General features: G+C 48.2%; 1 protein-coding gene across 2 annotated transcripts in view; it reads right to left on the bottom strand.

Moving 5' to 3' along the window:
* PDE9A (phosphodiesterase 9A) overlaps positions 1–17,840 on the bottom strand; it is a 70,541-nt gene that overhangs the window by 49,427 nt on the left and 3,274 nt on the right. Inside the window, exon 1 of one of the 2 annotated variants that reach the window (XM_076354562.1) lies at positions 2,226–2,280. The exons of the other annotated variant lie outside the window; for it this stretch is intronic. The gene's annotated coding sequence lies outside the window, so the exon portion shown is untranslated. Of the gene's footprint in view, positions 1–2,225; positions 2,281–17,840 lie in introns of those variants that run through there. 2 annotated transcript variants of the gene reach the window in all.

Here is a 17,840-nt window from a genome sequence, read left to right as displayed (position 1 = left end):
ACCCAACACCCTCCGTGCCGCCCCTGGAGCGAAGGAATTTGTGATTTACGGGAACGTGAAGTATCCTGGCAAAGGCATCTCCCATGGGAAGGCACAGCCAAAAACCAGGAGGAAGCAAAGCATCCGACGGTCGATTCTCTGAGCGGATGCCAAATGCCATCTGCTGCATGTCTGTGCTGTGCTGTAGTGCCTGCACCTGTGGGGAGCTGAAGCAGCGGCGGGTGACACTCGGTCACAGAGGGGAGAGAGCTTTGGAGACAGCATCTCCTCCGCCCTCGCAGGTGAGAGGCTGTCTGATGGGCTGCAAGCATGCACAGCGACTGGAAACAGTTAGTCCTGCAAGCGTTAGTTCTCAGTCTTTTGTGAGGCTTCTGATAGAGGAGCTGCGAAAAAATTTCCCAGCCTCTTTTGCGCCGCACTCTGGGAGAGTTGGGCTTGTGGAAGCAGGGTCGGTGCTGCCTTCCCTGCCCACCCCCAGGCCCCTGCTGCAACATAAGCGAGGCACAACTGACGTGCAGAGGAGGCCAACGTGGCCCTGCAGGCTACAGCACGGCATGAAGTGCAGCCTCGGCTGCCCCCTGCACCACGCAGGCAGGGCTCGTTCGCTGTCAGAAGGGGATTCGTAAGAGCCGGCGGGGCTGAGCGTGTCCTGGAGCCAGTCTGGGAGCCAGAGCCAGGCTGGCCTTTCGAACCGAAGCCAGCGGTACTCCTAATGCCCTCAGAGTCAGCGGCAAGGTGACTTTTTCTGGGGGGGTGCAAGCCTTTGCTTCATATCCTTCCTCTGCCAGCTTGGAGCAGGCATTTAAGTCTTCCAGGAGGGAGCCCTTGCCACTGTAGGGCTATCCCATGGGCTATCCTGTAAGCTATCCCCTCGGCTATGTACCAGTCTATCCCGTAAGCTGTCCTGGAGGCTACCGCCCAGGCTATCCTCTCTAGGCTATTTTGCAATCTATCCCATAGGCTATCCTGTAAGCTATCCTGGAGGCTAATCCCCTAGGCTATCCTGGAGGCTATCCCGTAGGCTATCCCCATGGCTATTCTGAGGTGGGCGCAGCCTCTCCCACTGCAAGAGCCCTTCCACACCAACCCCACTCTGCTTCTGTACATCAGTCGGGACTTCTGTGACCAATCATTTCATACCCTGCTCTGCTAAGCATTGCCTTAACCCTGTTTTACCATGATTCACTCCTGAGTGACTTGATTGACCTTGACAAGCAGCAGCTACCCGAGGAAGATGGCCATGATGACAAAAATGCAGCCATTTAGAAAGAGGCAGCAAAAGTACTCACGCTGGGAGATGCACATGGGGTGTTGGGTCTTGTAGAGGGGGAGGCTCAGATCTCCCCCCGTGATGACCCACTCCAAGAGTGGTCAGACGAGGTCACTGGTGCATTGCAGGATTTGATCGCATGTCATTGAGACATCTAATGATCAGAATCTCACATCGGTGAGCATCCACCTTTTGATTTCTATTTAAAAAAGTGACTAGCTTCTCCAGCCAGCAAAAAGACAGGCTCTGAAATCCAGGTGATGATCCTGTTCCTGCTTCTCCATCCTCCTTGTCATATCTATTGTCCCTGTGTATTTAAATTGTGTTTCTTAAGCTCCAGCACACATCCCACCCCCCCTTAATTACATTAATACTTGTTGGAAAAATTGCTTTGCTGTGAAATTGCTGACTACTGCACTTTTCAAGAACTTTTCTTGTAGAAGTGAATATACAAAAGCTGAACTCTCAGAAATTATGGTAAAAGCCTGATGCAATCTAAGGCACAGCTCAGGCCCATGCCTGAAATGCGACAAAAGATGGTGTTCATCAAAGAGGATGTCCTTTAGCTAGTTTAACCCTCCCGAATCTCCTTATTTCATTATACGCTGTGCAACGCGGGGCAAAAATGACTTGGAAGAATTATCCTATCTTTTCGAACCCTTCAACTGTTCATCAGCTGGGCCAAATCCTGGCAATACAGCGCCAGACAATGTTTCTCCATCATTTGCCTTAAAGGAGCATTTTGACGAGCACTAAGCTATTATCCCCGAGACCACAGGAGGCATGTCAAGTGTAGCACAGCTCTGCTTTGCCTTCTCTGCTAAGTTGTTTACTGAGGCCAACACACACCACTTTGTACACACAACCCTTATAAGCAGATGTGGCGTTCAGAGGGCTGCGGGGCTTGAGCCTTTGGCCCAACAATTTGGCAGTGCCCCAGCGAGATGTCACTTACCCCGGCGGATGCTCCCAAGGAGTAAAAAAGGTGCCTCTGTCTCCCAGTCCCGGCGTCTGCTCCATGTATGCGGTTCAGAGGCAGCTTTATTAGAGTTTCCAAGGTGTAACTGTAGGATATTCAGATCACACACGGTTTGCACTTGGACTCACTGCTGTCAAGGCACAAAACATCCACACTGTCTTTACACGGGTCGAGATCCCCCACTGCTGCAAACCCTGCTTAAAGGGTGAGTGTAAAGCTTTAGGGATGAAGAGGGCTGCCCCAGCCACTCTCTATGCAGGGCTGGCATGGGGTGGCATGGCACCATCCCTGTCCACTCTGTCCCCTCTGCCCACAGCTGCAACTATGCAGAAGGGACCGAGGTGGCGAGCCGTTGAGGACAAGGCAGGAACAGCACCTCCGCTGCCTCCGCTCGCCTTTCCCATGGACTGCCAGCTTGTGTGGCCCCTCCGAGGAGCTGCCCCTGTCAGACATGCCTTGAGGTGGCAACATCCTTTTGCAATAGTTTCCCAAAATCTGTCCTTTCTCCGAAGCATCCTCATCAATCACAGTCACCTATTTACAGCCATGGGACAGGGTTTCCAGGGCTCGCTTCACCAATCCTGAAGTTGCTGTGCTCACATGGTGGCACCCACTGCAGAACATGACCCCCAGCCTCTCTAAAACCTAGTTTTCCTGCAGCACTCAAGAAATGAAGTGCCCCTTGCAACCTGCTGTGAGCAGCTGCACATCCAAACTGGGGGAGTGCAGGGCGGTAATCTTCAAAGGGATTTAGATGAGAAAAAAAAGCCAGATAAGTCAAACCTTTCAGTGAAAGATCTCCCATTCACTTTTCCTCAGAGAAAGGCACTTCCACGAGTCATCGCTGAACCCTGTTTCCTCACTCTCTGCCACAATTTGCCTCTCCTTGTCGTCCGTGATGGAGCGAGACCTCTCGGTGCCCTGCCTGCTGTGCCTGCCCCTGTCCTGCCACCCTCCCGGGGAGGCTGCGTGGGGCTGGACTCAACACCAAATAGCTCGCCCCACCTGAAGGGTAGGAAGAGGTGCCTGTGGTTGAGGCTGGAAAGGGAAAACCTTGGGTTTTGTGCGAAGCACAGAAAGTACCTTGGTGCCTATGGAGGGGGCTGATTAGGGTCTAAGGTTGTATTTGGAAATGCTTCCTGGGCCATTGGGATTGCAAAGGTACAGCCTGGCCTGAGAAGGTATGGGCAGCTGGAGCATGACTCAAGCCAAGTACTGTAAGGACGATAATATATTTTGAATAAAGTTTGCCTAGAAGAAAAAGCAGAGAATAGTAGTTTTTAAAAATCAACTTTTTTCCTTACCTACTCCGTATCTAAGCCTCTCAGCTGCCTCCTCTGCCCACTAATCCCTTCTCTTGCAGGTCCCCTCTATCAGCTGTAGGTCTCTTGCATGTGTCTGTCTGTCTCCACATTCCCACAGGGCCTCGTCTTACTGCTTTACCTCTCCACACCGTTTTCCTCAAACCTACCGAAAAGCCTGATAGCCCCTGGAGCTGGGAAGGTTTCCCCTTCGCTCTCCCAGCTCCTCTTCACCTCCCTGCTTCGCTCAGTCTGCTCTCCCTCCTTTCACCACCTTTGGTGTTTCACCACTCTTGCTTCTAGATTTTTCTCCCCCACAGACCCGTGAGTCAGGGCTGAGTCTGTACAGGAATTAACTTTCCTTGGTGGTTACGCTGTTAATACCTAAACCGATGGCTATGCCAGCGTAAGCTCCTCCATCACGCCTGTTGCAGAGCATGACTAACCTTTTCAGTCCAGCTCTCACTCCTTTCCATAAGCCTATGGAGGGCTACAGAGGGACCTGGACAGGCTGGATCAATGGGCCCAGGCCAACTGTATGAGGTTCAACAAGGCCAAGTGCCGGGTCCTGCACTTGGGTCACAACAACCCCATGCAGCGCTACAGGCTTGGGGAAGAGTGGCTGGAAAGCTGCCCAGCAGAAAAGGACCTGGGGGTGTTGGTCGACAGCCGGCTGAACATGAGCCGGCAGTGTGCCCAGGGGGCCAAGAAGGCCAATGGCATCCTGGCCTGTATCAGAAATAGTGTGGCCAGCAGGAGTAGGGAAGTGATCGTCCCCCTGTACTCGGCACTGGTGAGGCCGCACCTCAAATACTGTGTTCAGTTTTGGGCCCCTCACTACAAGAAAGACATCGAGGTGCTGGGGCAGAGGTGCTGGGCTTGTCTGGAGAACAAGTCTTATGAGGAGTGGCTGAGGGAACTGGGGTTGTTTAGCCTGGAGAAAAGGAGGCTGAGGGGAGACCTCATCGCTCTCTACAACTACCTGAAAGGAGGTTGTAGCGAGGTGGGGGTCGGTCTCTTCTCCCAGGTAACAAGTGATAGGACAAGAGGAAATGGCCTCAAGTTGCGCCAGGGGAGGTTTAGATTGGATGTGAGGAAAAATTTCTTCACCGAAAGGGTTGTCAAGCATTGGAACAGGCTGCCCAGGGAAGTGGTTGAGTCCCCATCCCTGGAGGTATTTAAAAGACGTGTAGATGTGGTGCTTAGGGACATGGTTTAGTGGTGGACTTGGCAGTGCTAGGTTAACGGTTGGACTTGATGATCTTAAAGGTCTTTTCCAACCTAAATGATTCTACGATTCTATGATTTTACGGAAGAGTATGGCTTGCTGTATACAGAAATTTTAGCTCCCTTCTTTGCCCATTTCTTTTATACACTGCCAGGTTTCCACAGGACCTGTCCTGGAAATGATCATATTTAATGCTAATTACAGAACGACTGATTATTAATACCAGGACCTTTATATGATTTGTCTATATGCGTCCTGAAAGCCTGCATTTGGCCCTTCACCACGCAGCAGCGCAGCTCTCCACCTCGCTTTTGGCTCCAGCCCCATTTCTGAGTCCGTTGCTCACCCCAGCCCCAGCCCTAATCCATGCGGTGCAGCTGTAATTGCCCGCATCCTGGTTTCCATGGCAAACCCCCAGGAACATGGGCTGGAAGGGAGCTGCAGCATCTCCTGACATGGCTGGTCCAGGGCAGCAGGGTGCAGATATACAGCCCTGTGGGCTGGAGATGTAGTATTACCCACTTGGGAACCAGCCTTGCTCTTTAATCCAACAATGCTGGCCACCTCGGTGATAATACTGCCTTTATTCTGTTTACAATTGTTAAAATTCTGGTAACAGTAGTTCTTGCTTGCGTCTCAACACTCACACATGCCAGTTAATAGGCTTAAATCTTGGGAAAGTAAAAATAGCAAACCCTGTTAACTCACAAATACTTGTCCGTGTGTACAGTACTGGCTTGGAGAAGAGGAGCAGTCTCAAGCCATGGGCGATCCTTCCACTTAATGAAAGCGTGTGTCCGTTACAGCATCTGGCATTTCTTGACTTTCCTCTTTTGTCTACTGAGGAAAAAAACTTCTTTCTCCAGCTCTATGTTAGCAATTTTTTTAATAATCTGTTTTCTAAAGCACTTGCAATATCTGGCAGCTCCCCAGGTTGATTTCCTGAAGGTCTCCCAGCGGTGTAAACCCATTGCCTTTCCCTGCTCCCTGCTGGGTGTGGAGGAAGCTCAGCCTCCACAAGCGTTTCTTTTCATTGCGGCACTAGCATCAGGTCCTTGACACAGGCTCTGCAACGCAGTGGCACAGACCACCTTAGGTCCTGATTTTGCTAAGAGCACTTTGCATCACCTCCCCAGGAGACCCCTCTGCTGGCCTCCTTCTCCCTGCCAGGAGCGAGCAGGACCTCGGGCATCCCCATGCCGCGGTGCCGGGTGCTGCTAGCTGCCTACAGGGAGACTTGGCTGCACCCTCTTCCGTTAAGCAATCCTGCAACCCTGCAGCTTGATTTACAGGCTCCCTTCCCTCTCTGCTTTTCATTTTCCACCTCTTCCCTTCATTTCTCACTCCCTTCCCATCTCTGTAATCCAGCTATCTGTTCCTAGCCCTTCATTTAAAGTACTGAGGTGGAGCCAAGAGTACCTGAGTGCCTTGCAATCTTGCCCTAGGCACTGCTGTATATGATAGGAAGCATGCAATACCTATGTAAACACAGACCCTAACTAGCTGCTAATGACACATGCAGCCAGCCTGCTGCATCCCTGGTGTAGGGCTTCTGGGAAAGCCCAGCTGTAAAAGCTGTATTTTCATAAGGTCATGGAAGAAACGAGCAGACCCAACTGGAACTTTCAAGAGCTGATAAGAAAACAGTAAATGAAATTAACTGTGTCCGGAGTCACCCGCTAGATCATTCAGAGGGATGATAGCCAAGAAATGGAAAAGTCAGTTCCCTCTACTGGACAAGGCTGGCTCATGCTCTTGGCGGGAAAGCCTGAGCGGGGGCCGCAGCCCGTGCTCCCAAACAGGAGGGAAGCGATACATGGCTCGACTTGGAGAAAACTGCCTGGCATTTTATGTGGTGCAGGAAAGTGAAGTTACTTCAGATGCCTGTTTTGGGAGACTGCCATCTGAGCAGCTCAGTGACTCACTGTAGATCAGCTGTTTCCATCTTTCTGACAAGCAGACCTCAGACACCCTACAGCCTTGGCAACCCGAAGATTAACAAAGGGTTGCTAATACTGGTGCCAGCCTGGCGTAATGTATTTCACGCCTTCCGAGATGTGGGGCCTGAGGGATGGCGGTGTCCATGCACTTTTGTGTCTGGGCTAAAGACCTGACATGTGCAGAGCAGGAGGCAATCATTGCTGCATCCCTGACTCATCCCCGGGTGCCTCCTCGTCTGCTCGCTGGCGATCACCCCCTCCTTACAACACCGAACTACCATCACATCAGCAGGAACGGCTGTGAAATGTTTCACTACTTGGGGTTGCTTTTCAGCAAGCTGGGTGCATTGGCAAAGTTCGGACCCGGGGTGGGAGGTTGTACCTCAACTGCATCACACCTGCGTCCCATAAGAATCGGAGCTATCCATGTGAATTCCTGGGGGGGTCGGCATAAAGGGACTTTGCACTGTTCTTTGCAGCACATAAAAAATTAGACATTCTATTTTAACATGATTTTAAAAATACTGATCTTCATAAATAGCTAGATAATACCTCAAATATATAACATTTTTCTATATTGTACGTATTTTCTCATATTTGTTCTATTAGCACAGATCATTCAGTGCTGTTTTCATTAACGGGCAGAAGCAAAATTTCTCAAGAAAAGAGATTAAAGAGTCTCAGCTTTTAGGGTGGGAGGCCAGAACAGAGCCATAGACACTGTGTGAAAAGGATGACAAAAGCCTCAGATAGCACTGGAAGTACCTGATCTGCTCCACTAGAATACTGAAGGCTGCATGAAATGGGGAAATTTTTAACTATTCTTGCGGTTTCCAAAACTACGTTGAGTTGAGTGACGCTTTTCCCTGGGAGCGTTACCTAGACAATCACCTGTCACACGTCTCTCTATTAGCATTATCACCTTTTCTAAAAATCATAGGTCACGACCAAAGGAACTCAAAAGATTGGATGAGAAATCATTAGCATCTGCTTTCAAAGAACACATTTGTGGCTCTGCTTTTTACTTGTCTCCTATTTTCTGAACCTGACTGTTCATCCAGGTCACACACGTGAGCTTTCCTCTACAACTTTGAAAGCCAGAAACTTTCACTAAGGAACAAAATTGAACTGAGATTTTCACGCAATAAGACGATTCCATTTCCCGAGTAAAACAGTAAATATCATAAATTAATGGTATGGTCAGAAGAAAGGGCAGCACTGAAGTATTACAGAAAATGAAATGGAAGTAGCTTATGGAGGGAGGAAGTGCCTCACACAAAAACTGATTTTTTTTTTTTTAAATATTTTTCACTACCCTTTCTCCATCCTCCATTTGATTCTGCCCTGCACAACCCAAGTTTTTACCACAGAGCTGGGTCTCAGCCCACACCTCCCCTCTCCTCCTGCACCCTCCCTTTCTTAGAAGTGGCCCCAGGTGAACCCTGAGACCAGTAACATACGTTTTGAGATGTGAACATTAAAGTCCAAGATACTGCAAAAGGTAAAGAAAACAAGCTCAAGCCAGTGCTTACCTTCCTAGCTCCTGCACAGGGAAGGACCCAACGTCACCACATTGAGGTTAGGTCTACATCCTGAATTTAGCCCCAGAATTGAGGAGAGCAGCTCAGGGACCATCACCAGGGACAACCCTTGCGGCCATCACCGAGGGCTCCTGGCGTGACAGCTGCTGGCTTTTAGTGGGAAGCTTCTTCCAGAGGGGCTTTGTTAGTGGCTAGATCCTCTCCCGTCACACTCCAACACAGCTGAAGCCATGTCTCCTTCCTAGTCTTTCATCCTCCTCTTCCTTCTTTCTTCCTTCTTTTTCCTCCTTCTTTGAATGGATTTCACTGGATTCGCCCGTTTGTTTTTTTTTTTAATCCTTATCCTCCCACCTTCAGCTGCTTCCCTACAACCTGGAGACTGGATGTGAAGGTTTTCCCCTCCTTGGATCTCTCCCTCTGCCCAAGCATTTGATGAAAATGCACTGTTGGCTCTTAGCCACTGTCTAAAAGCTTCCTGTAGGCAGCAAACAAGTTCTCGGACAAGAGACTGAGAAGATCAAGAACATACAGAAATGAAGTAAACACACAGAAATAAAGTAAAGACCCAGCAGCCCTCCACTAAAAAGGGCACAATGTTGTGCCCAGCTCTTCTCTCCAACCCCACACCTTTTCCCTGCACTTTTATTCTTACTTTTTGTTTCTGCTGCTGCTCTTCCATCATCATCTCTGACCAGTGGTCTGCTCCCCACTATCTGCCCCAGTGTCTTCACCTGCCATGGCCGAAGGGGCTCCACACTTTTCCCCCTGCCCCATTTCATCCAAGGGGCGCAGTGTCCCCACCGTTTGCCATCTGGCTCTCCTGCCAGCAGTGCAACCAGCTCTCCGCCTTCCCTCTGCCCAAGGGACGGTGCTGACAAGCAGCAGAAAAGCCACAGAGCCAGAATCACTTACCAACAAAACAGGACTCCTTTAGACACGCCAAGCCCTGCTTGCTTTGGAGCGTATGAGTGCTTGACCCTCGCTCTTGCTAGGGAGAAGGCCAAAGGCAACACATCACTTTGTTTCTCTTAATAAAATGGTGCTTTTGGTCTATTTGTCTTCTACACATCCCTCTCCCCTCCCCCAACCCAATCACAGCATGTTCCCAGAGTGAGCGAGTGAAACCAGAGTTTTATTTGAAGAACTGTGCCTGTTGCTGAAGAGCTGCTGTTCAGAGGTGTGCCTGGTTCGTGTGCACATGCCTGTGTGCACATGCATGTCTGTGTGAGTCTCTATAAATCTTTAAAGTATGGCGTGCGTTATGAACATGCCCCCCCCCCCCAAACACACCCACCCCCCTGAGACATGTGGTGGCTACCATGAATTAAATATTGCTAGCGTGCCATAGCATCATATTGCGATATGCAGAACATGGCTGTTTCTGCACTGCTGAATATTTTTTGTAGGAACATGGAGTCCTCCACGAGGATATCCAAACCTCCTACAAGATTGAGACATCCCACTGCTACCTGAGAGGAGCTGCACACTCTTCTCGTGCCTTTGGAGTCCAATTTCTCCCCAGTGCTGCCGCTGCTGGTCTCTGGGTGCATCTGCTCCGTGTTTCTTTTGACACGATCGCTTGAGAGCCTGCTAGCTTCAGCAACCAGCTCTGCTTCATATTCTAAAGGTGAGGAGGTTTAAACTCGGCTGAGTCCTCCCGAGACACAAAATCCATTACCACGGATCACTTTGTGAAAGCATCCTGCCCTTGGTATCCCGGCCCAGCCTCCCCTCCCCCAGCCAGCGCATCCCCCAGGGAGCATTAGCTGCCGCAGACAGTCTGGATACCTGTATGGGCAGAGCCCAGCAAAGGCTGCACGCTCCGAAATGATCCAGGATTTGATTCTGGGTGAGTTGAACTGTAATTCACAAAGTAGTTGCTTGGACAAACTTGCTTGAAAATAGACTCATGCCACAGAATACTAAACTTGCTGGAAAGTCACGCAGCACCCGAGCGCTTGCTAGATCCATTTTTTGGCCTAAAATATAAGACTAGCTGTTTACCACGAGGTGGTTTGTTGTTGTTGTTCTCAGCAGAACACATTTACATGGACAATTTCAACTGTGCTTGAAAAACAGAGACAGGAAAAACAACTTGGAAGGCAGTTTACAGGGATGCATAAGGTGAACGTACTGGAGCTGCTAATCATTAATTTTGACTGCTTTTATGGGCCTGGGAAGGCTGAAAAAACTGTGTATAGGAACCAGTCTGCGCTTAGGAATAACATTTCCTTTCTGATGACACACAGAAATGACATTTAGATGCTGCTTCAACAGATGCATTATTTTATTAGAGGATTTCAAGCAGGCAAATACAGGAGCTTTGCCTTCCCTGTTACTGTATGACTTACATCATCTGTAACCTTTCTACAAAGAGGTCTCATTTCAAATGACAACAAGGTGAAAATTGTGCTGAGAACTAGATTTGTTAGTTCTACTTCAGATGTTCAGGGGATTTAATCCATTCACCATTTCTAGGTGCTTTGTTGGAGTGGGATTTCATCCTCCTGAAAAAATTATATGCTGAAATCTGGGGTAAGTTTAGAGTCTCGTGGTTTGCCTGACAGCAAAGCGTATGGGAAGCTCTGTCTAATGTAGCTCTAATACAGATACCAGCCCTAAACCGCGCATTCTCAGGCTTCTCTGCCTGCACCCCGGATTTGTCCGTCAGCCCAGTTCTGCCTTTCTGGGCTGGTGACCCCTATTTTGAGAACTGCCAGTGTAAAAATCAGAGCAAGGGAACCAGAAGGTTTCTCTCTATTTCTCTCCGCTTTCAGCAACTGCACCATTCTGCAAGCAGACACGCAGACCAGCTGTGGTAGTGGATTCCCCCCAGTGCCAAGCAAGCTGCAAACTTTCTTACTTCCAACCGCTAACACGGCCAAGTGGAAAGTAAAGAGCTGGTGCCGAGCTGAATGCATGCACGCTTGGGTAGGGTGATGGTCACCCCAGCACGGGTGACCCTGCATGCCGTTTCGGCTCTTTCTTCTATTTGGGAGAGAGAATATGCTTTTGATACATTTTTGTGACCTTTTCCGTTCTTTGTTGACGTGCTTTCTTCCTTTCACATAACTGGAAAGCTGCAGCCAGAGGAAAAGGGGGAGGAAGCTTTATAAAGACTTCTAACAGGGCTGGCTAAATCGAATCCCGTTGTTACATTTATCGGCATAAAACCAAACCTGCAGATCCTGCCACAGAACGATGCAACATTCAGCTGTTTCCTACCAGATGATCAGAGCGATTTAATAATAGATTCAGAACCTGCTGTACTTATTAAGCTGAAGTCTCACGTGGCCTGTGGCGAAATTGGGTGACTCAGACTCAAATATAATACTCCGTCCTCTGCAGCAGAAATAACATCACTGTGTTTGGCAGAAGATTCAGAAGAAACGCATTCCTTCAAAAATTTTGCCTGTACGTCACTCGGCTATGATGGGCTGCCTATACCGACTACCCTTCGTATCACAAAAATGAGAAGGTGAGAACTCGGGAGTTATCGATCGTTTTGTCGCTTCTCTTTTGAGCTAGACTCCCCGTACCTATTGGGCAGTGAAATCCAGCCCCTTCAGCTTGTTCCCAACTCGTGCTGCAACTCACGTGTGTATACATGTATATACACATACACACACCAACACATCTGTATCCCTCTTGATTTAGCATACGAACTCAGGCTGCTGCTTTGAGTTCTGACCTCAATGCAAGGAGCTGCTTCTGGTTTCTGAATAACCTAAGAAATTCAGGCCACCTGTTAGGGATTTAGGTACCAGATAAACTAAAAAAACTTCAGTGCCCAAGACAGCAAGGACTTAAATAAAGTTTTTGGGTTTTCCAAACACTTCCTCCTGAGCTGCACAAGCCAAAGGGCAAGCAGTTCCTAGGAGTAAAGGCTGGGAGGGATTACATCTTTGCTGCAGCCTGTGAGTACTCACAGTTGGGAAAGGTTAAGCAACTTACCTCACCCCGCTCTGCCACAGTTCATCTATCCAGTACCACCTCGCCAAGGTTTTGCCTTCTGTGAATCTTTATGTGAAACAAACAAAAAAATTAACTCAGTCATAGATGGCAGGCCACAAAGAGCCAATTTTCTAACAAATATGAAATCTGCACCCTGCAATATTGGGAGAAACCCTACAAATGCAAGGCCAGGTTTATGCAAGAAAGTGACCTGTAGGGGTGAGGAAAAATGAGAACTAAGTTTTAGCTCAAATTTTTCTGTTGTATTTTTAAAAACACACTATAAATGTGATTAGAGCAGGAGAATCGATCAGTATGACTGTAAATAAATGCAAATATCAGAGTAATTCAGGTTCTAAGATGTTTATTTTCGAAGCGCTAACTCTAGCCCCAAGCCTAGATTCAAATAACTACAGTAACCTGAAGATGATGGAAGTAATTCGAAGTGGGCTGCACAGGGACGGGCCTACACCTTGCCTGGAAAAGACATCCAAAATTTCAGCCCCACTCAGGTTCTCCACTAGCTGCTCATCCAACCCTGGGTCCAACCTGCCATCACACGAGCAAAGGAGCACGCTGATGCCAACAAGTGAAAAATCAACTGAACGCTACTGGATGCAAGTCCTGCGATGGCTCCACAGGGACCTGCAGAAGCCCTCAGTCACTACAGCACTGAGATAGGACATCACCTCAACCCTCACAGGCGTTTCTTACAAGCACAGCAACCAACTGGTTCCTGGAGAGAAAAAAATAAAAATAAAAATTACAGATGTGAGCACAAAAATGCCAAACTTCACATGAACCCTCTGTCAACTGAAAAATCAGTTGATTTGTTGTTCAGGCCAAAGCATCTATTTATCTTACAGGTTACGTACACTTGAATAACATGTGGGAAGGGACCCAGCAGCTGACCAGCTCCACATCCAGCCACAGCAGCCCTCTACTCTCAGGATATGTCCTTGGGGGTCCCAGGCCCTCCTGAGGCCAAGCCTGGTGCCCACCAGAGGCAGATGGGGAGAGCAGCCCCCTTGTTCCCACCTGCAAACACTGCTCGGCACGCAGGACCTTTGGGGTGAGGTGGCTCTTCCCCTCCCCCTTTTTTTATCCCAACACCAGATTTTCACCTCTCTTCCTAGTTTCCCAGTCAGCTCAGTCTTTTGCGCTTTGCCTTTGCATTTTTACCATTACCCCATCCCACATTCACATTTCTGTAGCACCCCAATTACACCCTGCATTTTAATTGTGCATCACCACTTGATGTCCTCCTCTTTCTTTTAATTTCCAAAACTGAACCACCTTTCTGTCTTTGCACTTCCTTTCTTTACCTGTAGCCAATTTTTCATACACAAAGGCCCTTGCTCTTTTTCAGATGAAATCTGTTCAAGCTCTAGACTGCAGCCTTCTGCTGACTTATGCTAACGGGTGCTTTACTTCCCTTTGCTTTTTTTTTTTGTTTGTTTTAAAACCTTACTGACATGCAGATATACCTCAGGGGGGCAGGGACCGACACAAAAAACCAGACTAATTTGTATTTCTTTACATCTGGAGTTATTTAACAGTCACAAGCAAGGATATTCTATGGATGTGTGTGTATGTACCCTTATTGTATGGCACAGAATACAAATATCAACAACTCTCAACCAGAAAGACAGTCCCTTACGATGTACAGTCTCAGCGTAAATAATTCATGAAAAGAGTTCTTAATTGTCTTCCATTTCTGAATGGCTGGGAAAGCTTGGCGCGAAGACTGCAATCAACCACCAGGAAGGAAATCTTTGATCTTAAAGGCCTTTTCCAACCTAAACTATTCTACGATTCTATGATTCTGTGATTCTATGAAATGTTTTTGCAATCCCATCTAAGTGAGACACATTACCTGGTGCATCAGCCTTTTAACAGTGTTTCAACGTTTAGACTTACATGGCAGTACATGTGAAGTCAGTGTAGTGTCCTCTGCCTGAAAAAGACAACTGGACCGAAGGGAGTATTGTGGAAATGTGGCTAAATATTTGTCAGCTGCTTTTATAAGAGAAGGAGGGAGAGAAACCCTACCCCCAGTATCATCAGGAGGTGAAGAAAACATCCTTCGAATCCTCTAGTTAAGTACAGCATCAAAAGAGACTTTCAACACATTTTTGACAGCTAATCTCCTGATGCAGGAGACAAGCAGGCTCCCTGAAATACGCCTAAAGAAAGTTTGGCTCTTGTACTCATAGTTTACAGAGCTGCAAAAGTTTCACTGCGGCAGAAGGACAACTGGTATACCACACCAAAAGAGAAATACAGAGGAAAAAATAAAAATAAACCCCAAGCATCAGCCGGTGACGTTAACTAATTCTCTCCTTATTCCAAACTGGAAACTAACCAAAAGAAGGGAGGCAAAGAAGGAAACAACCAACATTTTATAGCAATCAAGTTTAATAAACTCTGAGGCAGCACGACATAACACAATGTTAAGGTCACTGGACACGAGGCTGAAGCATACCAGCAGTTAAATCCTCTCCTTCCCCCTCCCCAGCTTTAAGAATGACAGTCAGATTTTTAACTCGGTGTCGTGGTTTAACTTCAGTCGGCAACTAAGCACCACGCAGCCGCTCGCTCACTCCCCCCCACCTGGTGGGATGGGGGAGAGAATTGGAAGAGCACAAGTTAGAAAAACTCGTGGGTTGAGATAAAAACAGTTTAATAATTGAAATAAAATGATAATAATAATAATAATAATATGATAATAATAATAATACACAAAGCAAGTGATGCACAGTACAATTGCTCACCACCCGCCGACCGATGCCCAGCCAGTCCCCGAGCAGCGGCCCCCCCGGCCAGCTTTCCCCAGTTTATGTACTGAGCATGACGTCACATGGTATGGAATGTCCCTTTGGCCAGTTTGGCTGTGCCCCCTCCCAGCTTCTTGTGCACCTCCAGCCTTCTCAGTCGGTAGAACATGGGAAGCTGAAAAGTCCTTGGCTAGTGTAAGCATTACCTAGCAACAACTAAAACATCGGTGCGTTATCAACTTTGTTCTCATCCTAAATCCAAAACACTGTACCAGCTACTAGAAAAGAAATTAACTCTATCCCTGCCGAAACCAGGGCACTCGGCATGGTAGAAAATGTAGTTCAAGGTTACCAAAGCCCCAGAGCACACGGGGGCAAACCTCCCAGCAAACTGTCTACAGTCCCTCCACAGGCACAGCAGGCTGCCAGAGGAGGGCAGGAGGAAGAGTCTGTACCCTCGCGTGGCTGGTTTAGCAGAGAGCGAAACAAAATCAAAACAGACTTGTAAGGTGAAGTGACATAGTTCAGCAATCAGAACATCATATCAGATAAACTCTGAGGTTGGGAAAAATCATGAAATAACCTAATCTATCCTCCTATATAATATGCAGGCCAAAAAATTTCATTCAGACCAGACAACACCACCGTTACCAATTCTGGGCCTCATCATTTGGTGGGATTGTAAACAATCTTCCTCAAATTAATTCCATATGAAGCACAGCCACCTCCAACAGCTCTAAACATCCTCTGATTTCATTTATACCATCTTAAGTCTACCTAATTTTGAGCAGCACTTCTCATATAAACAACCCCACACATCAGTCACTGGAGAAACCTACCAGCAGCAACCAAACAGATTCCCAAGTGTAAACATGATGAGGTCAGCCAAAGCCTGAGGCAGTGCGACATTGACACAAACACACATGGAGGACTGCCATTGTTATTTGAAGGATATTATGCCAGAAACACATGCAATAACCTCCCGAAGCGGATGATGGCAGAATCTCTTCTGGAATTTCCTAACTGGCAAAACATATAGGAGTAGGTGTATCAGTGCACGGAGCAGGTTAGCAGTTCAACCTAGAGGCAAAAGAAGTCTCAAAGTGACCTGTGAATACAACACCAGCTTCCCTGCTACCTATTCATCTTTTTCCCGCCCTGTAAACCCTTCCTACGCATAACGGAGACAAACCTCCACTGCAGCATGTCCGGCAACAGCCAGGGTGCTCATGAGGGCACAAGTGCTCTGCTGGAGGCTCCTGCTCCGAATCAGGCAGAACAGAAGCTTGGATCTGAGTCTCCCTTCTTTTATAAGATGCCCCAGCTATTATTTGCCTATTCCTGGGAGGCACTTTGGGCACATTTTGATCAGAAATTCTGTCCAAGACCCTCAGACACCTTTTTCTAACCAGAAATTGTTTTCCTTTCCAAGCAGCTTTTCCCCAGCGTATCTGTCGTTTGGACATTGTATCTCTGGTAGAGGCACACAAACCCCATCAAACATCATGATTTTTCAGGTGGGCAGCGATGAAGTTGCAACAAGAAGTCCGAGGGCAATCAAGAGACACTTCAGGGCCTTGGGACAACCGGTTAAGGGGTCAGGAGCACAAGCAGTGTTCTCCTCTGTCCTTCCAGTTGCAGGGAATGATGGGGGAAGAAACAGGAGGAGCCAGCAGATCAATACCTGGCTCCGAGCCTGGTGTCACCGGCAGAATTTGGGGGGTTTTGATCATGGGTGGGTCTACACGACACCAGGTCTGCTGGCGACAGACGGGGTACACCTGTCTCAAAGGGGGAAAAGGATCTTTGCACAGGACTTAGCAGGGCTCACTGAAAGAGCTTTAAACTGGATTTGAAGGGGGAAGGGGATAAAACCAGGCTCGCGAGAGATAAGCCTGGGGGCGGCACGCCAATGTTTGAGGGACAGTGTGCTAGCGAGGACCTTCACTCTGCCATCTCAGTGGAAGGAGGGGATGGAGATCCACGTAGCAGCAAAGACACAAGAGTTATTGATGTGTTTGTTAGAAACCACGGAAGCAGGTCACCTGAGAACAGTCATGTAGGAATTAGGGTTTCTCCCCCAAAAAAGGTGGCAGGATCAATAGCCCAACTGAAGTGCATCTACACCAATGCACGCAGCGTGGGCAACAAACAGGAGGAGCTGGAAGCCATTGCGCAGCTGGAAAACTATGATACAGTCGCAATCACAGAAACATGGTGGGATGACTCGCACAACTGGAGTGTTGCAATGGATGGCTATGAACTCTTCAGAAGGGATAGGCAAGGAAGGAGAGGCGGAGGGGTAGCCCTGTACATTAGGGAGTGTTTTGATTGTCTTAATGATGAGCTTAATGATGGTGATGAAAGGGTCGAGTGTTTATGGGTAAGAGTCAGGGGGAAAGCCAACAAAGCAGATATCATGGTGGGAGACTGTTATAGACCACCCAACCAGGATGAAGAGTTGGATGAAATATTCTATAAGCAGCTGGGAGAAGTCTCACGATCGCTACCCTTGTTCTCGTGGGGGACTTCAACTTACCAGATATCTGCTGGAAATATAATCCAGCAGAGAGGTTCCTGGAGTGTGTGGAAGATGATAACTTCCTGACACAGCTGGTGAGTGGCCCAACTAGGGAAGGCACCAGGCTGGACCTGTTGCTTGTGAACAGAGAAGGACTTGTGGGTGATGTGATGGTTGGAGGCTGTCTTGGGCATAGCGATCATGAAATGGTAAGAGTTTTTGATTCTCAGAGAAGTAAGGAGGGGGGTCAGCAGAACTGCTACCTTGGACTTCCGGAGGGCAGACTTTGGCCTGTTTAGGAGCCTGGCTGACAGAGTCCCTTGGGAGGC

Source organism: Aptenodytes patagonicus, chromosome 1 (assembly GCF_965638725.1).
Source record: "Aptenodytes patagonicus chromosome 1, bAptPat1.pri.cur, whole genome shotgun sequence".
Classification (NCBI taxonomy): domain Eukaryota; kingdom Metazoa; phylum Chordata; class Aves; order Sphenisciformes; family Spheniscidae; genus Aptenodytes; species Aptenodytes patagonicus.
This window is presented reverse-complemented; position numbering and strand designations above follow the sequence as displayed.